At 59.8% G+C, this 10,000-nt stretch overlaps 2 non-coding genes and 1 pseudogene across 2 annotated transcripts in view; all 3 read right to left on the bottom strand.

Moving 5' to 3' along the window:
• Nucleotides 1-2,608, bottom strand: part of LOC145273157 (large subunit ribosomal RNA) — a 5,721-nt gene extending 3,113 nt beyond the window's left edge. Inside the window, exon 1 of the ribosomal RNA XR_013866189.1 lies at nucleotides 1-2,608. This exon is cut by the window's left edge and continues 3,113 nt beyond it. This is a non-coding gene — a ribosomal RNA (large subunit ribosomal RNA).
• Nucleotides 2,609-3,201: 593 nt separating this feature from the next.
• LOC145273364 (5.8S ribosomal RNA) lies at nucleotides 3,202-3,359 on the bottom strand. The gene has a single exon (XR_013866357.1). It is a non-coding gene; the product is annotated as a 5.8S ribosomal RNA (ribosomal RNA).
• Nucleotides 3,360-3,755: 396 nt separating this feature from the next.
• Nucleotides 3,756-6,125, bottom strand: LOC145273494 (small subunit ribosomal RNA; annotated as a pseudogene).
• Between the last annotated feature and the right edge of the window lie 3,875 nt (nucleotides 6,126-10,000).

Here is a 10,000-nt window from a genome sequence, read left to right as displayed (position 1 = left end):
CTAGGCTTCCGTGCTCGCCGCGGCGCCCTCCTACTCGTCGCGGCATCGTTTCGGCGCGAAAGTTCATCGCTCCTCGCCGCGACGGTCCGGCATCGGTCCGTCGCTCCAGCGCCATCCATTTTCGGGGCCGGTCGATTCGGCAGGTGAGTTGTTACACACTCCTTAGCGGATTCCGACTTCCGTGGCCACCGTCCTGCTGTCTATATCGACCGACACCCTTTCGGGGATCTCATGGGCGTCGCGTTAGGCACCTTAGCCGGACGTTTGGTTCATCCCACAGCGCCAGTTCTGCTTACCAAAAGTGGCCCACTTGGCACTCGCATTCGAGGTGACCAACCGCCCAGCGAAGCGTGCTGGCGGCGGCGGCCGGATGGGTCGGCTCCGTCGTTCGGGAGAGTCGGCCCGTTCCACCCGTTCCGAGTTCGAGAGTAGGTCGAGGCCGTGAACGGCCCCGGGGCCTCCAATCGTTCGCTTTACCGGATGGAATTGCGACGATCGAGCGCCAGCTATCCTGAGGGAAACTTCGGAGGGAACCAGCTACTAGACGGCTCGATTGGTCTTTCGCCCCTACACCCGGTTCCGACGATCGATTTGCACGTCAGAGGCGCTTCGGACTTCCACCAGAGTTTCCTCTGGCTTCATCCCGACCGGGCGTGGATCGCCATCTTTCGGGTCCCTGGTCGCTCGCTACGCCAGAGTCGGCCGAGTCGTACTCGGAAAAAGGGGAAACCGACCCGGGGGTGATGCGCCCGCGCGCAGCGCCTAAACTCGACGACAAAATAGGACTAGTTCAAGCCGCGGGATCTCACCGATGGGCGGAAGGAGGATATGGAAGCTGGCGCCCGGCAATTCCCCTTTTTGGATGATGCGCCGGTCCCCTCTCGGGGAGGAGGGAAAAACAACCGCACGTCAGCCACGAGCCTTCCCTCTCCTATCTCTCTCGGGAAGAGAGAAAAAAGGAAAAGTTGCGGGCACCGCAGCAGCGACGGCGGAAGGCCGAAAACGCCGCGCCGGCGGGATCGGGCACGGCTCGGAGGCGGGTGAGGCGAGGAGAAGACGACGGCACGAGACCGACGACACCCCCCGACGACCCCCGGACGACTTTGCCACGACACCTCTCCCGATCGACGCCCTCCTACACGCTCTCTCGCTTTCGCTTCGCCTTCGGGGTTAGTCAGAGGTGGCCCCTACGACTCGCGAACGGCCAGGACTCCTCGGTCCGTGTTTCAAGACGGGTCGGGTGGGTTGCCGATGCACGTCGCTGACCCGGGGTGGCGGGCGGCTCGAGTAAAAAAGCGTCGCCGAGCGACCTCTCCGGAAACGGAAACGGGCGCGGGCGGGGTTGCCCCCGACAAGAACCCGAAACGTCGGCGAGGTGCGTGACGGCGAGGCCGCGCCAGTCCTATCCCGCCTCTCATCGCGCACGCGCCCGAGACGGTGGGGCGCCTAAGGAGCGACACACAGAGTGCGTCGCCCGCACGCGACTTCCGGCGGGATCAAAACGGACCGGCTCGCCACGTGTAACGGATCGTGTCAGATTTCCTCCGTTCCCGGCAGAAAGGGGCAGTTACGTTCGCGGGCCCGACGGCCGGTGGCCCCCGACTTCACAAGGTGGGAAGACGGGGGTTTTCAGGGTGATGAAACGCCTGCCGCCTACGGAAAAAAACCCGCGTGTTCGACCTGCACGCCGGGAACGGGTCGCGACGACGGACCGGAGGGGAAGTGCGTCCGGTGCCGGCCGCGCGGAGGTCGCGCCGAAGCGCCCGCGCCATGATTACGCCGAGCGATGATGAAGGGGACGGGTGCAGCGGAGTCGCGCGCGGAGGGAGCAGGAGGAAAGAAGAAGCGGCGGCGACGGATGCGGCGGGTTAGGGCCCGGCGGCAGCAGCGATCGAGAGGACGAGTCCCCTCCGTCGCAGCCAACCGACGCAGCCACCTACCGACGCCGCGGTCGTCACCACGTTTCCCTTCCCGCTATCCACGCGGCCCGTCTCCTTCGTCGGCGACGCGGGCACAAAAGCTGGAACCGCGGGGAACGAGTCCCCCGCGGACACGACGAACGACGACCTGTGCCGCGACGGCCTCTCTTTCAAGAACACACATCGAGTTTGGGCTCGAGCCTAGGCAGCACCGGACTGAGTCCCCCCGCGATCGCGGTGAGCGGTCCCACCCGTTTACCCCTGGGCGGTTTCACGTTCTCTTGAACTCTCTCTCCAAAGTTCTTTTCAACTTTCCCTCACGGTACTTGTCGACTATCGGACTCGTCCCGGTATTTAGCCTTGGATGGAGCTTACCACCCGATTTGGGCTGCGTTCCCAAGCAACCCGACTCTCGGATCGAAGGCCGTCGCTCGCCGTCCGCACCGAATGGGCCTGGCACCCGCCGCGGGCGGCCCCGATCGAGGGAACTCCGAACTATGCGAGACGAAAACGAACGGCTGCCTTCGACCCATGCGCCACACGTCCCGAAGCCTTTAACTTGCGACGGGATTCGGCGTTGGGCTTCTCCCGGTTCACTCGCCGTTACTAAGGGAATCCCGGTTGGTTTCTTTTCCTCCGCTTAGCGATATGCTTAAGTTCAGCGGGTCGTCTCGTCCGAGCCGAGGGCGGCGGTTTTTAGTAGAGTGTGGTGTTTGGAGGAGAGGAATCTCGATCGGTACCCTCCGTGTGACGACGGCTGGCCGATATAGCGCCCGTCCGACCGAAAATGAAGAAGCCAACAATTAAAAAAAAGCCTGGGTCCTCCCCATCCGACGTTGCCTACGACGCGGCCACCTTTTTACGGTGCGACGGCCGTGCTCGTCGCGCTGCTCGAGGCGTCGCTGAGAGACACCTTCATGAGGCAGAGAGCGAGACGAGCAGGCGGCGCTTACGTCGGCAGTCGGTTAGGTCGGTGCTTTTTTTTTGTTTTGTTCTCCCTTCGGCTGCTTTCGGACAGACTCCTCCTGCTCCTCCTCCACAGTGTTTCTTCACGCGGTCGAAAAGGGAAAAGACTCCGCGGTCTGCCAGCGGGAGACGAAGGAGGAGGCCGGAGAGGGTTTTAAAAAAAAAAAAGACATTGAAAGGAGTCAATTCTTTTTTTATTTTTCTTCCCCCTCGTCACTCGCTCCTGCGACGTCCCGGTTACCACCGTGCCGAGGACCGGGCGGGCACGGGGACGGCAAGATGTCGTTTCGTTAACGGAGAAAGACATGTAACGTTCCGCCTCTCGACCGGACGTGGCCCCGAGACAAGGGATCTCGGGGCCGCAATGTGCGTTCGAGGTGTCGATGTTCACTGAGTCCTGCAATTCGCATCAGTTCTCGCGGCTGGCCGCGCTCTTCATCGACGGACGAGCCGAGTGATCCCCCGTCCAGGGTTCAGCACTTGGGTTTTTTTATATTAGTTTTTGTTTATATAGATTTAGTAGTGTGCGAGGAGGTCTGTGCGAGGAGGCGTGACGGCATTGCAATGTCGCGAGTAGTTTGTTTTTAGCTAGCGGCGGTGGCACAGCGGCTGCAAAAAAACAAAAAACGATAAAGCGGCGACAAGGCAAAGAAGAAGCGGCCATCACTTGCGGTGGGCGAAAAAAACAAACAGGTGGTAAGACGCGGAAGCAAGCAAGAAGAGCTGGGGCTTTAAAAACCTCCGCGTCACCACAAATCTATCTCTCGCTCCGCCTTTTATAGGTTTGTTTGCGCGCATTCGAGGCGTTGACGCCGACAGACAGAGGAGGTAGGCCGGAAAACAACAAACCAGTCTCGAACGGGAAAACGGTAATGATCCTTCCGCAGGTTCACCTACGGAAACCTTGTTACGACTTTTACTTCCTCTAAACGATCGGGTTCGGTCGTCTTCTCCAGGCATCGAACGCCGAGGCGTAGATGCACGAGTGTCGTGACGGACACGTCGCGCACTGCCCGGCGGCGTCGTCGGCCAGATCCGAGGACCTCACCGGACCGTTCGATCGGTAGTAGCGACGGGCGGTGTGTACAAAGGGCAGGGACGTGATCGACGCGGGCTGTTGACCCGCGCCTACCGGGAATTCCTCGTTCACGGGGTTGGTTACAGGCCCCGATCCCTATCACGGGAGGTGGTTCAGAGGTTTCCCAACCCTCTCGGGCCGGGGCGAAGTCCCCGCTGATACCTCCAGTGTAGCGCGCGTGCGGCCCCGGACATCTAAGGGCATCACAGACCTGTTATCGCTCCGCCTCGTGTGGCTTTCTGCCACCCGTCCCTCTAAGAAGTGCGTGAGAAAACCGACCCGGACCCGAGCGCCACGGAGGACGCCGAGCCCGCCGTAAAAATCACTGACATCGGCGCACTAGTTAGCAGGCCGGAGTCTCGTTCGTTATCGGAATCAACCAGACGGATCGCTCCACCAACTAAGAACGGCCATGCACCACCACCCACCGAATCGAGAAAGAGCTATCGATCTGTCAATCCTACCGGTGTCCGGACCGGGTGAGTTTTCCCGTGTTGAGTCAAATTAAGCCGCAGGCTCCACTCCTGGTGGTGCCCTTCCGTCAATTCCTTTAAGTTTCAGCTTTGCAACCATACTCCCCCCGGAACCGAACTCTGGTTTCCCGCAGGCTACCCGCCGGGTCATGGAAGCGAACGCCGGCGGATCGCCGGTCGGCATCGTTTACGGTCGGAACTACGACGGTATCTGATCGTCTTCGAACCTCCGACTTTCGCTCTTGATCGAGGAAAACGTGCTTGCCACACGCCATCGCTGCAGTTCGTCTTGCGACGATCCAAGAATTTCACCTCTAACGTCGCAATACGAGTGGCCCCGACCGCTCCCTTCGATCATTGCCTCGCCGTAGACGGAGACCGACAGACGTAGACGAGGCCCTCTTCCATCATTCCATGCTTATCGTATGCAAGCTTGAACAGCCCGCTCTGAGCACTCTAATTTTTTCAAAGTGAACGTACCGGCCGCCGCGGACACTCGGTTAAGAGCACCCTTGGAGGAGAAACCGCCGACCGCAACACGCGCGCAGACAAGACACGAAGCAGGGACTCGGAGCGGACCGGGGGGGTTCAAAAAAAAGAGGAACGCGCGGAAAGGGAGAGGGAGAGAAGCGCGGGGGTCAGAGTGCGGGGATGCGAATGAACGCACCCAAACACACACACGTAGCACCCCCCCGTTAGACTACTCCCGGAACCGAACCGACGACCACTTGTTTTTTTTTCCCGGATCCCGATCACGACCTCCTCGTCCACCTCGCCGGCAGGACCGCGTGGCGGGTATGCTAGCGGTTGACACCGGCGGAAAGGGCCGGGAATGCGAACGGACGACCAAAGTCAACGACGGACGATGGCGCCGCCGCCCCGGGGCCGCTTGCGCGACCACGAACCCGAGTTCGGACTACGAGCTTTTTAACCGCAACAACTTTAATATACGCTACCGGAGCTGGAATTACCGCGGCTGCTGGCACCAGACTTGCCCTCCGGTTGGTCCTCGTTAACGGATTTGAAGTGTACTCATTCCGATCGCGGGGCCTCGACAGAGTCCCGCGTCGTTATTTTTCGTCACTACCTCCCCGTGCCGGGAGTGGGTAATTTGCGCGCCTGCTGCCTTCCTTGGATGTGGTAGCCGTTTCGCATGCTCCCTCTCCGGAATCGAACCCCGATTCCCCGTTACCCGTAGTAACCACGGTAGGCACTTAACCGACCGTCGACAGTTGATAGGGCGGACCCTCGAGAGACCCGTCGCCGGGCGTGAAAGCTCGTGCGATCGACCAGTGAGTTATCCAGAGTCACCAAAGCGGAGCGCGCCGCCCTATGAGCCCCGCCACCGAACGGACCCGCGAGCGGGAACGCCGACGACGGGAGGACGGAATGACGCGCATCGGTCTCAGTCTAATATGTAGCGCCGCGACCCGGAACGGCCGACGCGGGTGCCAGCGCGCGAGGCGTGGCGACGACGGCGCGCCGACCGATCGCGGCCTGTGTCACATGTATTAGCTCTAGAATTGCCACAGTTATCCATCGCCTCCGAGGAGGAATACGGTCCCGAGGATTAGGTCCGGTTCCTGAGCCATTCGCGGTTTCGCCCGTTCTAATGCGTGGCGTGAACTTACACTTGCATGGCTTAAGCTTTGAGACAAGCATATGACTACTGGCAGGATCAACCAGGTATCGTTGGAATTTGGGACTTTGTTTCGACAGAACGACAGACCGACCGACCGACCGACATAAGACAGACAACTACAACGACGGGCACGTGTTTATTTATTTTTCGAGGGGGTTCGCCGTCAGTAGAAGCGCGCTGCCCGCGCTGATGGCCTCTTTTTTGTTTCTCCCCTGACTTGGACCGAGACCGAGACTCAAAGAACGAAAGCGACCAACGTCGACAACAACAACGACAACGGCACCCTTGACAGCGATACATACGACAAACGACAAGCAGCACGACGGCAGTGCACACGGACATCGAGGGTCAAGGTGCAGACTGAACTCGCCGAGGTCGTCGTCATCGTGGTCGCCATCGATTCCGTCTCGTCGTCGTCGTCGTCAACGTCCACGTCACAGCCGGCCGAGAAGAGAGAACAGACGACAGCGTCGACAACAACAACATCGACAACGGCACCCTTGACAGCGATACATACGACAAACGACAAACAGCACGACGGCAGTGCACACGGACATCGGAGGTCAAGGTGCAGACTGGAATCGTCGAGGTCGTCGTCATCGTGGTCGCCATCGATGCCGTCTCGTCGTCGTCGTCGTCGTCTTCGTCGTCGTCGTCGTCGTCATCAACGTACCAACCGACCGAGACGAGAGAGCAAGCAACAACGTCGACAACAACAACGACAACGGCACCCTTGACAGCGATACATACGACAAACGACAAACAGCACGACGGCAGTGCACACGGACATCGGAGGTCAAGGTGCAGACTGAACTCGTCGAGGTCGTCGTCATCGTGGTCGCCATCGATGCCGTCTCGTCGTCGTCGTCGTCTCCGTCGTCGTCGTCGTCGTCGCCAACGTCAACGTCAACATCACAGCCGTCATCGGGGAGGAGCTGGACCAGGGCAGCGGCGGCGTAAATTTTCCCGTCACCTTCGTCGTCGCCTTCGTCGACCGACCGACCGACCGGCGTCGTGTTCGTGCTCGGAAAACCGAGGAGAGACAACGTGCACATGGCGCGTTCTCGCAAGCGGCTCCTCGGTCCGATTTTTTTGGGCGGCTTTTTCGAGCTTTTTTTTTTTTCTCACCCTTTCGTCCGTGCGACGGCGAACGTTAGGGGAAAAAAAAAAAAAAAAAAACGACAACAACGCGGCGGACCGGGCGAACAACATCGTCGACACACACGACATTGACGACCGGTCCCCCTTTTCACAATCGCATCGAGATAAAAACGAACGAGTCCGATTCGAGCACCGAGTCGCGAGCGGGAGGACTGTCGGTGCAAGTATCGATCACTGACGTGAGCGCTTCGCCGGACAGAGGATGGCTCATCCGGCAGCCGTGCAAATCGACGGTATGGGAAGAACGAACAAGAAGAGCAACGACTTGATCGGCGGCTTGGGAACTGCGGACGGTGAAAACGGGTTAATCGACTGCGACCACGACTGCTCGATCGATCTTCTTTGGCGCTAACAAAGGTGGAGGTGGCGCAAGAAGGGACTAGCGCTATCACCGTCCACGTATCAGAAGATGCGGCGGCAGACGTCGACGCTTATGCGTTGTCGGACGAGAAGTCGCTGCAGCACGTGTACCGCGAGCGGGACGTCCAAGGTTTTGCCAGACGGAAAGAAATCGGGTGTCAGCGAACGTTCACACGGCTGTGAGATCGGACGCTGACAGGAGTAGGAGGCGGCAGGCAGGCGGCGGTTACGGCGGCGGCGCCTGCTGCTGCTCATCCTCCTGTTTGCTGCGGCGACTTCCAGGACGGGAGAGCATCGAACAACGTACGTATGGTTACAAGGGGATCAGGATCTACATAGTGCATCCCCCGCGGCTATTTTTGTTTGTTTGTTCGCTCGTTCGTTAATTCGTTCGTTCGTTCGTTCGTTCGTTACAATGTACGTTTTTCCGTTCGACGGCGGCAGAGAGCGGCGGCGTTTCTCCCTAATCCGGAGGATTTATCGGTCGCACAGCGATGGGTCGTTCGGCCGATCATCGAAAGATTCGCAGGTAGTGGTTGAATGGCAGAACGGCAGCAACAACAGCGGCGGCTGAGAGCGGCGAACGCTGAGGCGGAAGCAGAAGCTGCAGCAAACGTATCGGCTAAACATGGTGGACATAGATATGGCTGACGACGCGGGTACCACGACGACTATGGAACCAGGAAAAGGAGCCGTTAGTTGTTCCAACATATCGTTCGACACGTCGAGCAGCCCTAGGTCCACGGAGAAGCACACACACGTACCACGTATTATAACCTAACGACGATGAGCGGGCGCACGGTTGGCAGGAACGAAGGCGGCGGATCAAAACAAGTTGGAGCGCGGCGACAGCGATAACGGTGACAGCCCTAGGCGGCGGAGATGCCACTTTCTGACGCCTTTGCGACAAGCCCGTAGAGACGTTCCGGACCACCACGAGGCAAAGAGTCGCTGCTCCGACGAACCGACACACCAAAGTGTGCTTCCTACCGAACATGTTTTATAAAACTTTCAAACTGGAAAACCCCAGAAATGGTGTTGGTATTCGTCCAGACCCACCTCCGACACCTGAAAATGGTGGTCAAAAAAAACGTCGATTATACGAAGCGACATTTCTGGTCGGCGATTTTCCAGTTTTACGCCTACTGCCACATGGGGATGTCGGTAGGCGTCGCAAAGTGCCTTCTCGACGCCTAGGCACACCAGGACTTTGTCATTTTTTTCCCCCTCGACATTCCTGGTCCGGTCTATTCCGATTTTACACCTACCGCCATGTGGGGGTGGCAGTAGGCGTCGAAAAGTGCCTTCTCGACCGCTAGCGACACCACTACTTTATCGAGCTCTGGAGGCCCGCACACCGACCCGGGGGCCGCGGAGTCGACCCCGGGGGCCTCCTGGCGTCGCCGCCGCTCACTTGGACGCCTTCCGCAACCTGTGGTCCCGCTCGGGGCCGCCGGGAGCCTCGCCGACCTGACCGGTGTCGGTAGGCGTCTGGAAGCGCCCGGCCGACCTGGACGAGGTCCCCCTGGCCCCCGGGGGACACCCCTTAGTTGGATGGGGGTGCTGTCCCGGGCACACATGCAACCCGCGGCCGCCTACCGACAGCCCCCTTCGCTCGATCGCTACTCCTTTCCAACATATGTCGGAGAAGCCGGGCGGTTGTGAAACCCCAGAAATGGTGTTGGTATTCGTCCAGACCCACCTCCGACACCTGAAAATGGTGGTCAAAAAAAACGTCGATTATACGAAGCGACATTTCTGGTCGGCGATTTTCCAGTTTTGCGCCTACCGCCATGTGGGGGTGGCAGTAGGCGTCGAAAAGTGCCTTCTCGACCGCTAGCGACACCACTACTTTATCGAGCTCTGGAGGCCCGCACACCGACCCGGGGGCCGCGGAGTCGACCCCGGGGGCCTCCTGGCGTCGCCGCCGCTCACTTGGACGCCTTCCGCAACCTGTGGTCCCGCTCGGGGCCGCCGGGAGCCTCGCCGACCTGACCGGTGTCGGTAGGCGTCTGGAAGCGCCCGGCCGACCTGGACGAGGTCCCCCTGGCCCCCGGGGGACACCCCTTAGTTGGATGGGGGTGCTGTCCCGGGCACACATGCAACCCGCGGCCGCCTACCGACAGCCCCCTTCGCTCGATCGCTACTCCTTTCCAACATATGTCGGAGAAGCCGGGCGGTTGTGAAACCCCAGAAATGGTGTTGGTATTCGTCCAGACCCACCTCCGACACCTGAAAATGGTGGTCAAAAAAAACGTCGATTATACGAAGCGACATTTCTGGTCGGCGATTTTCCAGTTTTGCGCCTACCGCCATGTGGGGGTGGCAGTAGGCGTCGAAAAGTGCCTTCTCGACCGCTAGCGACACCACTACTTTATCGAGCTCTGGAGGCCCGCACACC

The sequence above is a fragment of the Euprymna scolopes genome, unplaced genomic scaffold (genome assembly GCF_053919585.1).
Source record: "Euprymna scolopes isolate OS-2025 unplaced genomic scaffold, ASM5391958v1 sca1, whole genome shotgun sequence".
NCBI classification, from domain to species: Eukaryota; Metazoa; Mollusca; class Cephalopoda; order Sepiida; family Sepiolidae; genus Euprymna; species Euprymna scolopes.
Note: the sequence above shows the minus strand (reverse complement) of the source record. Positions and strands in the feature narration are given on the sequence as shown.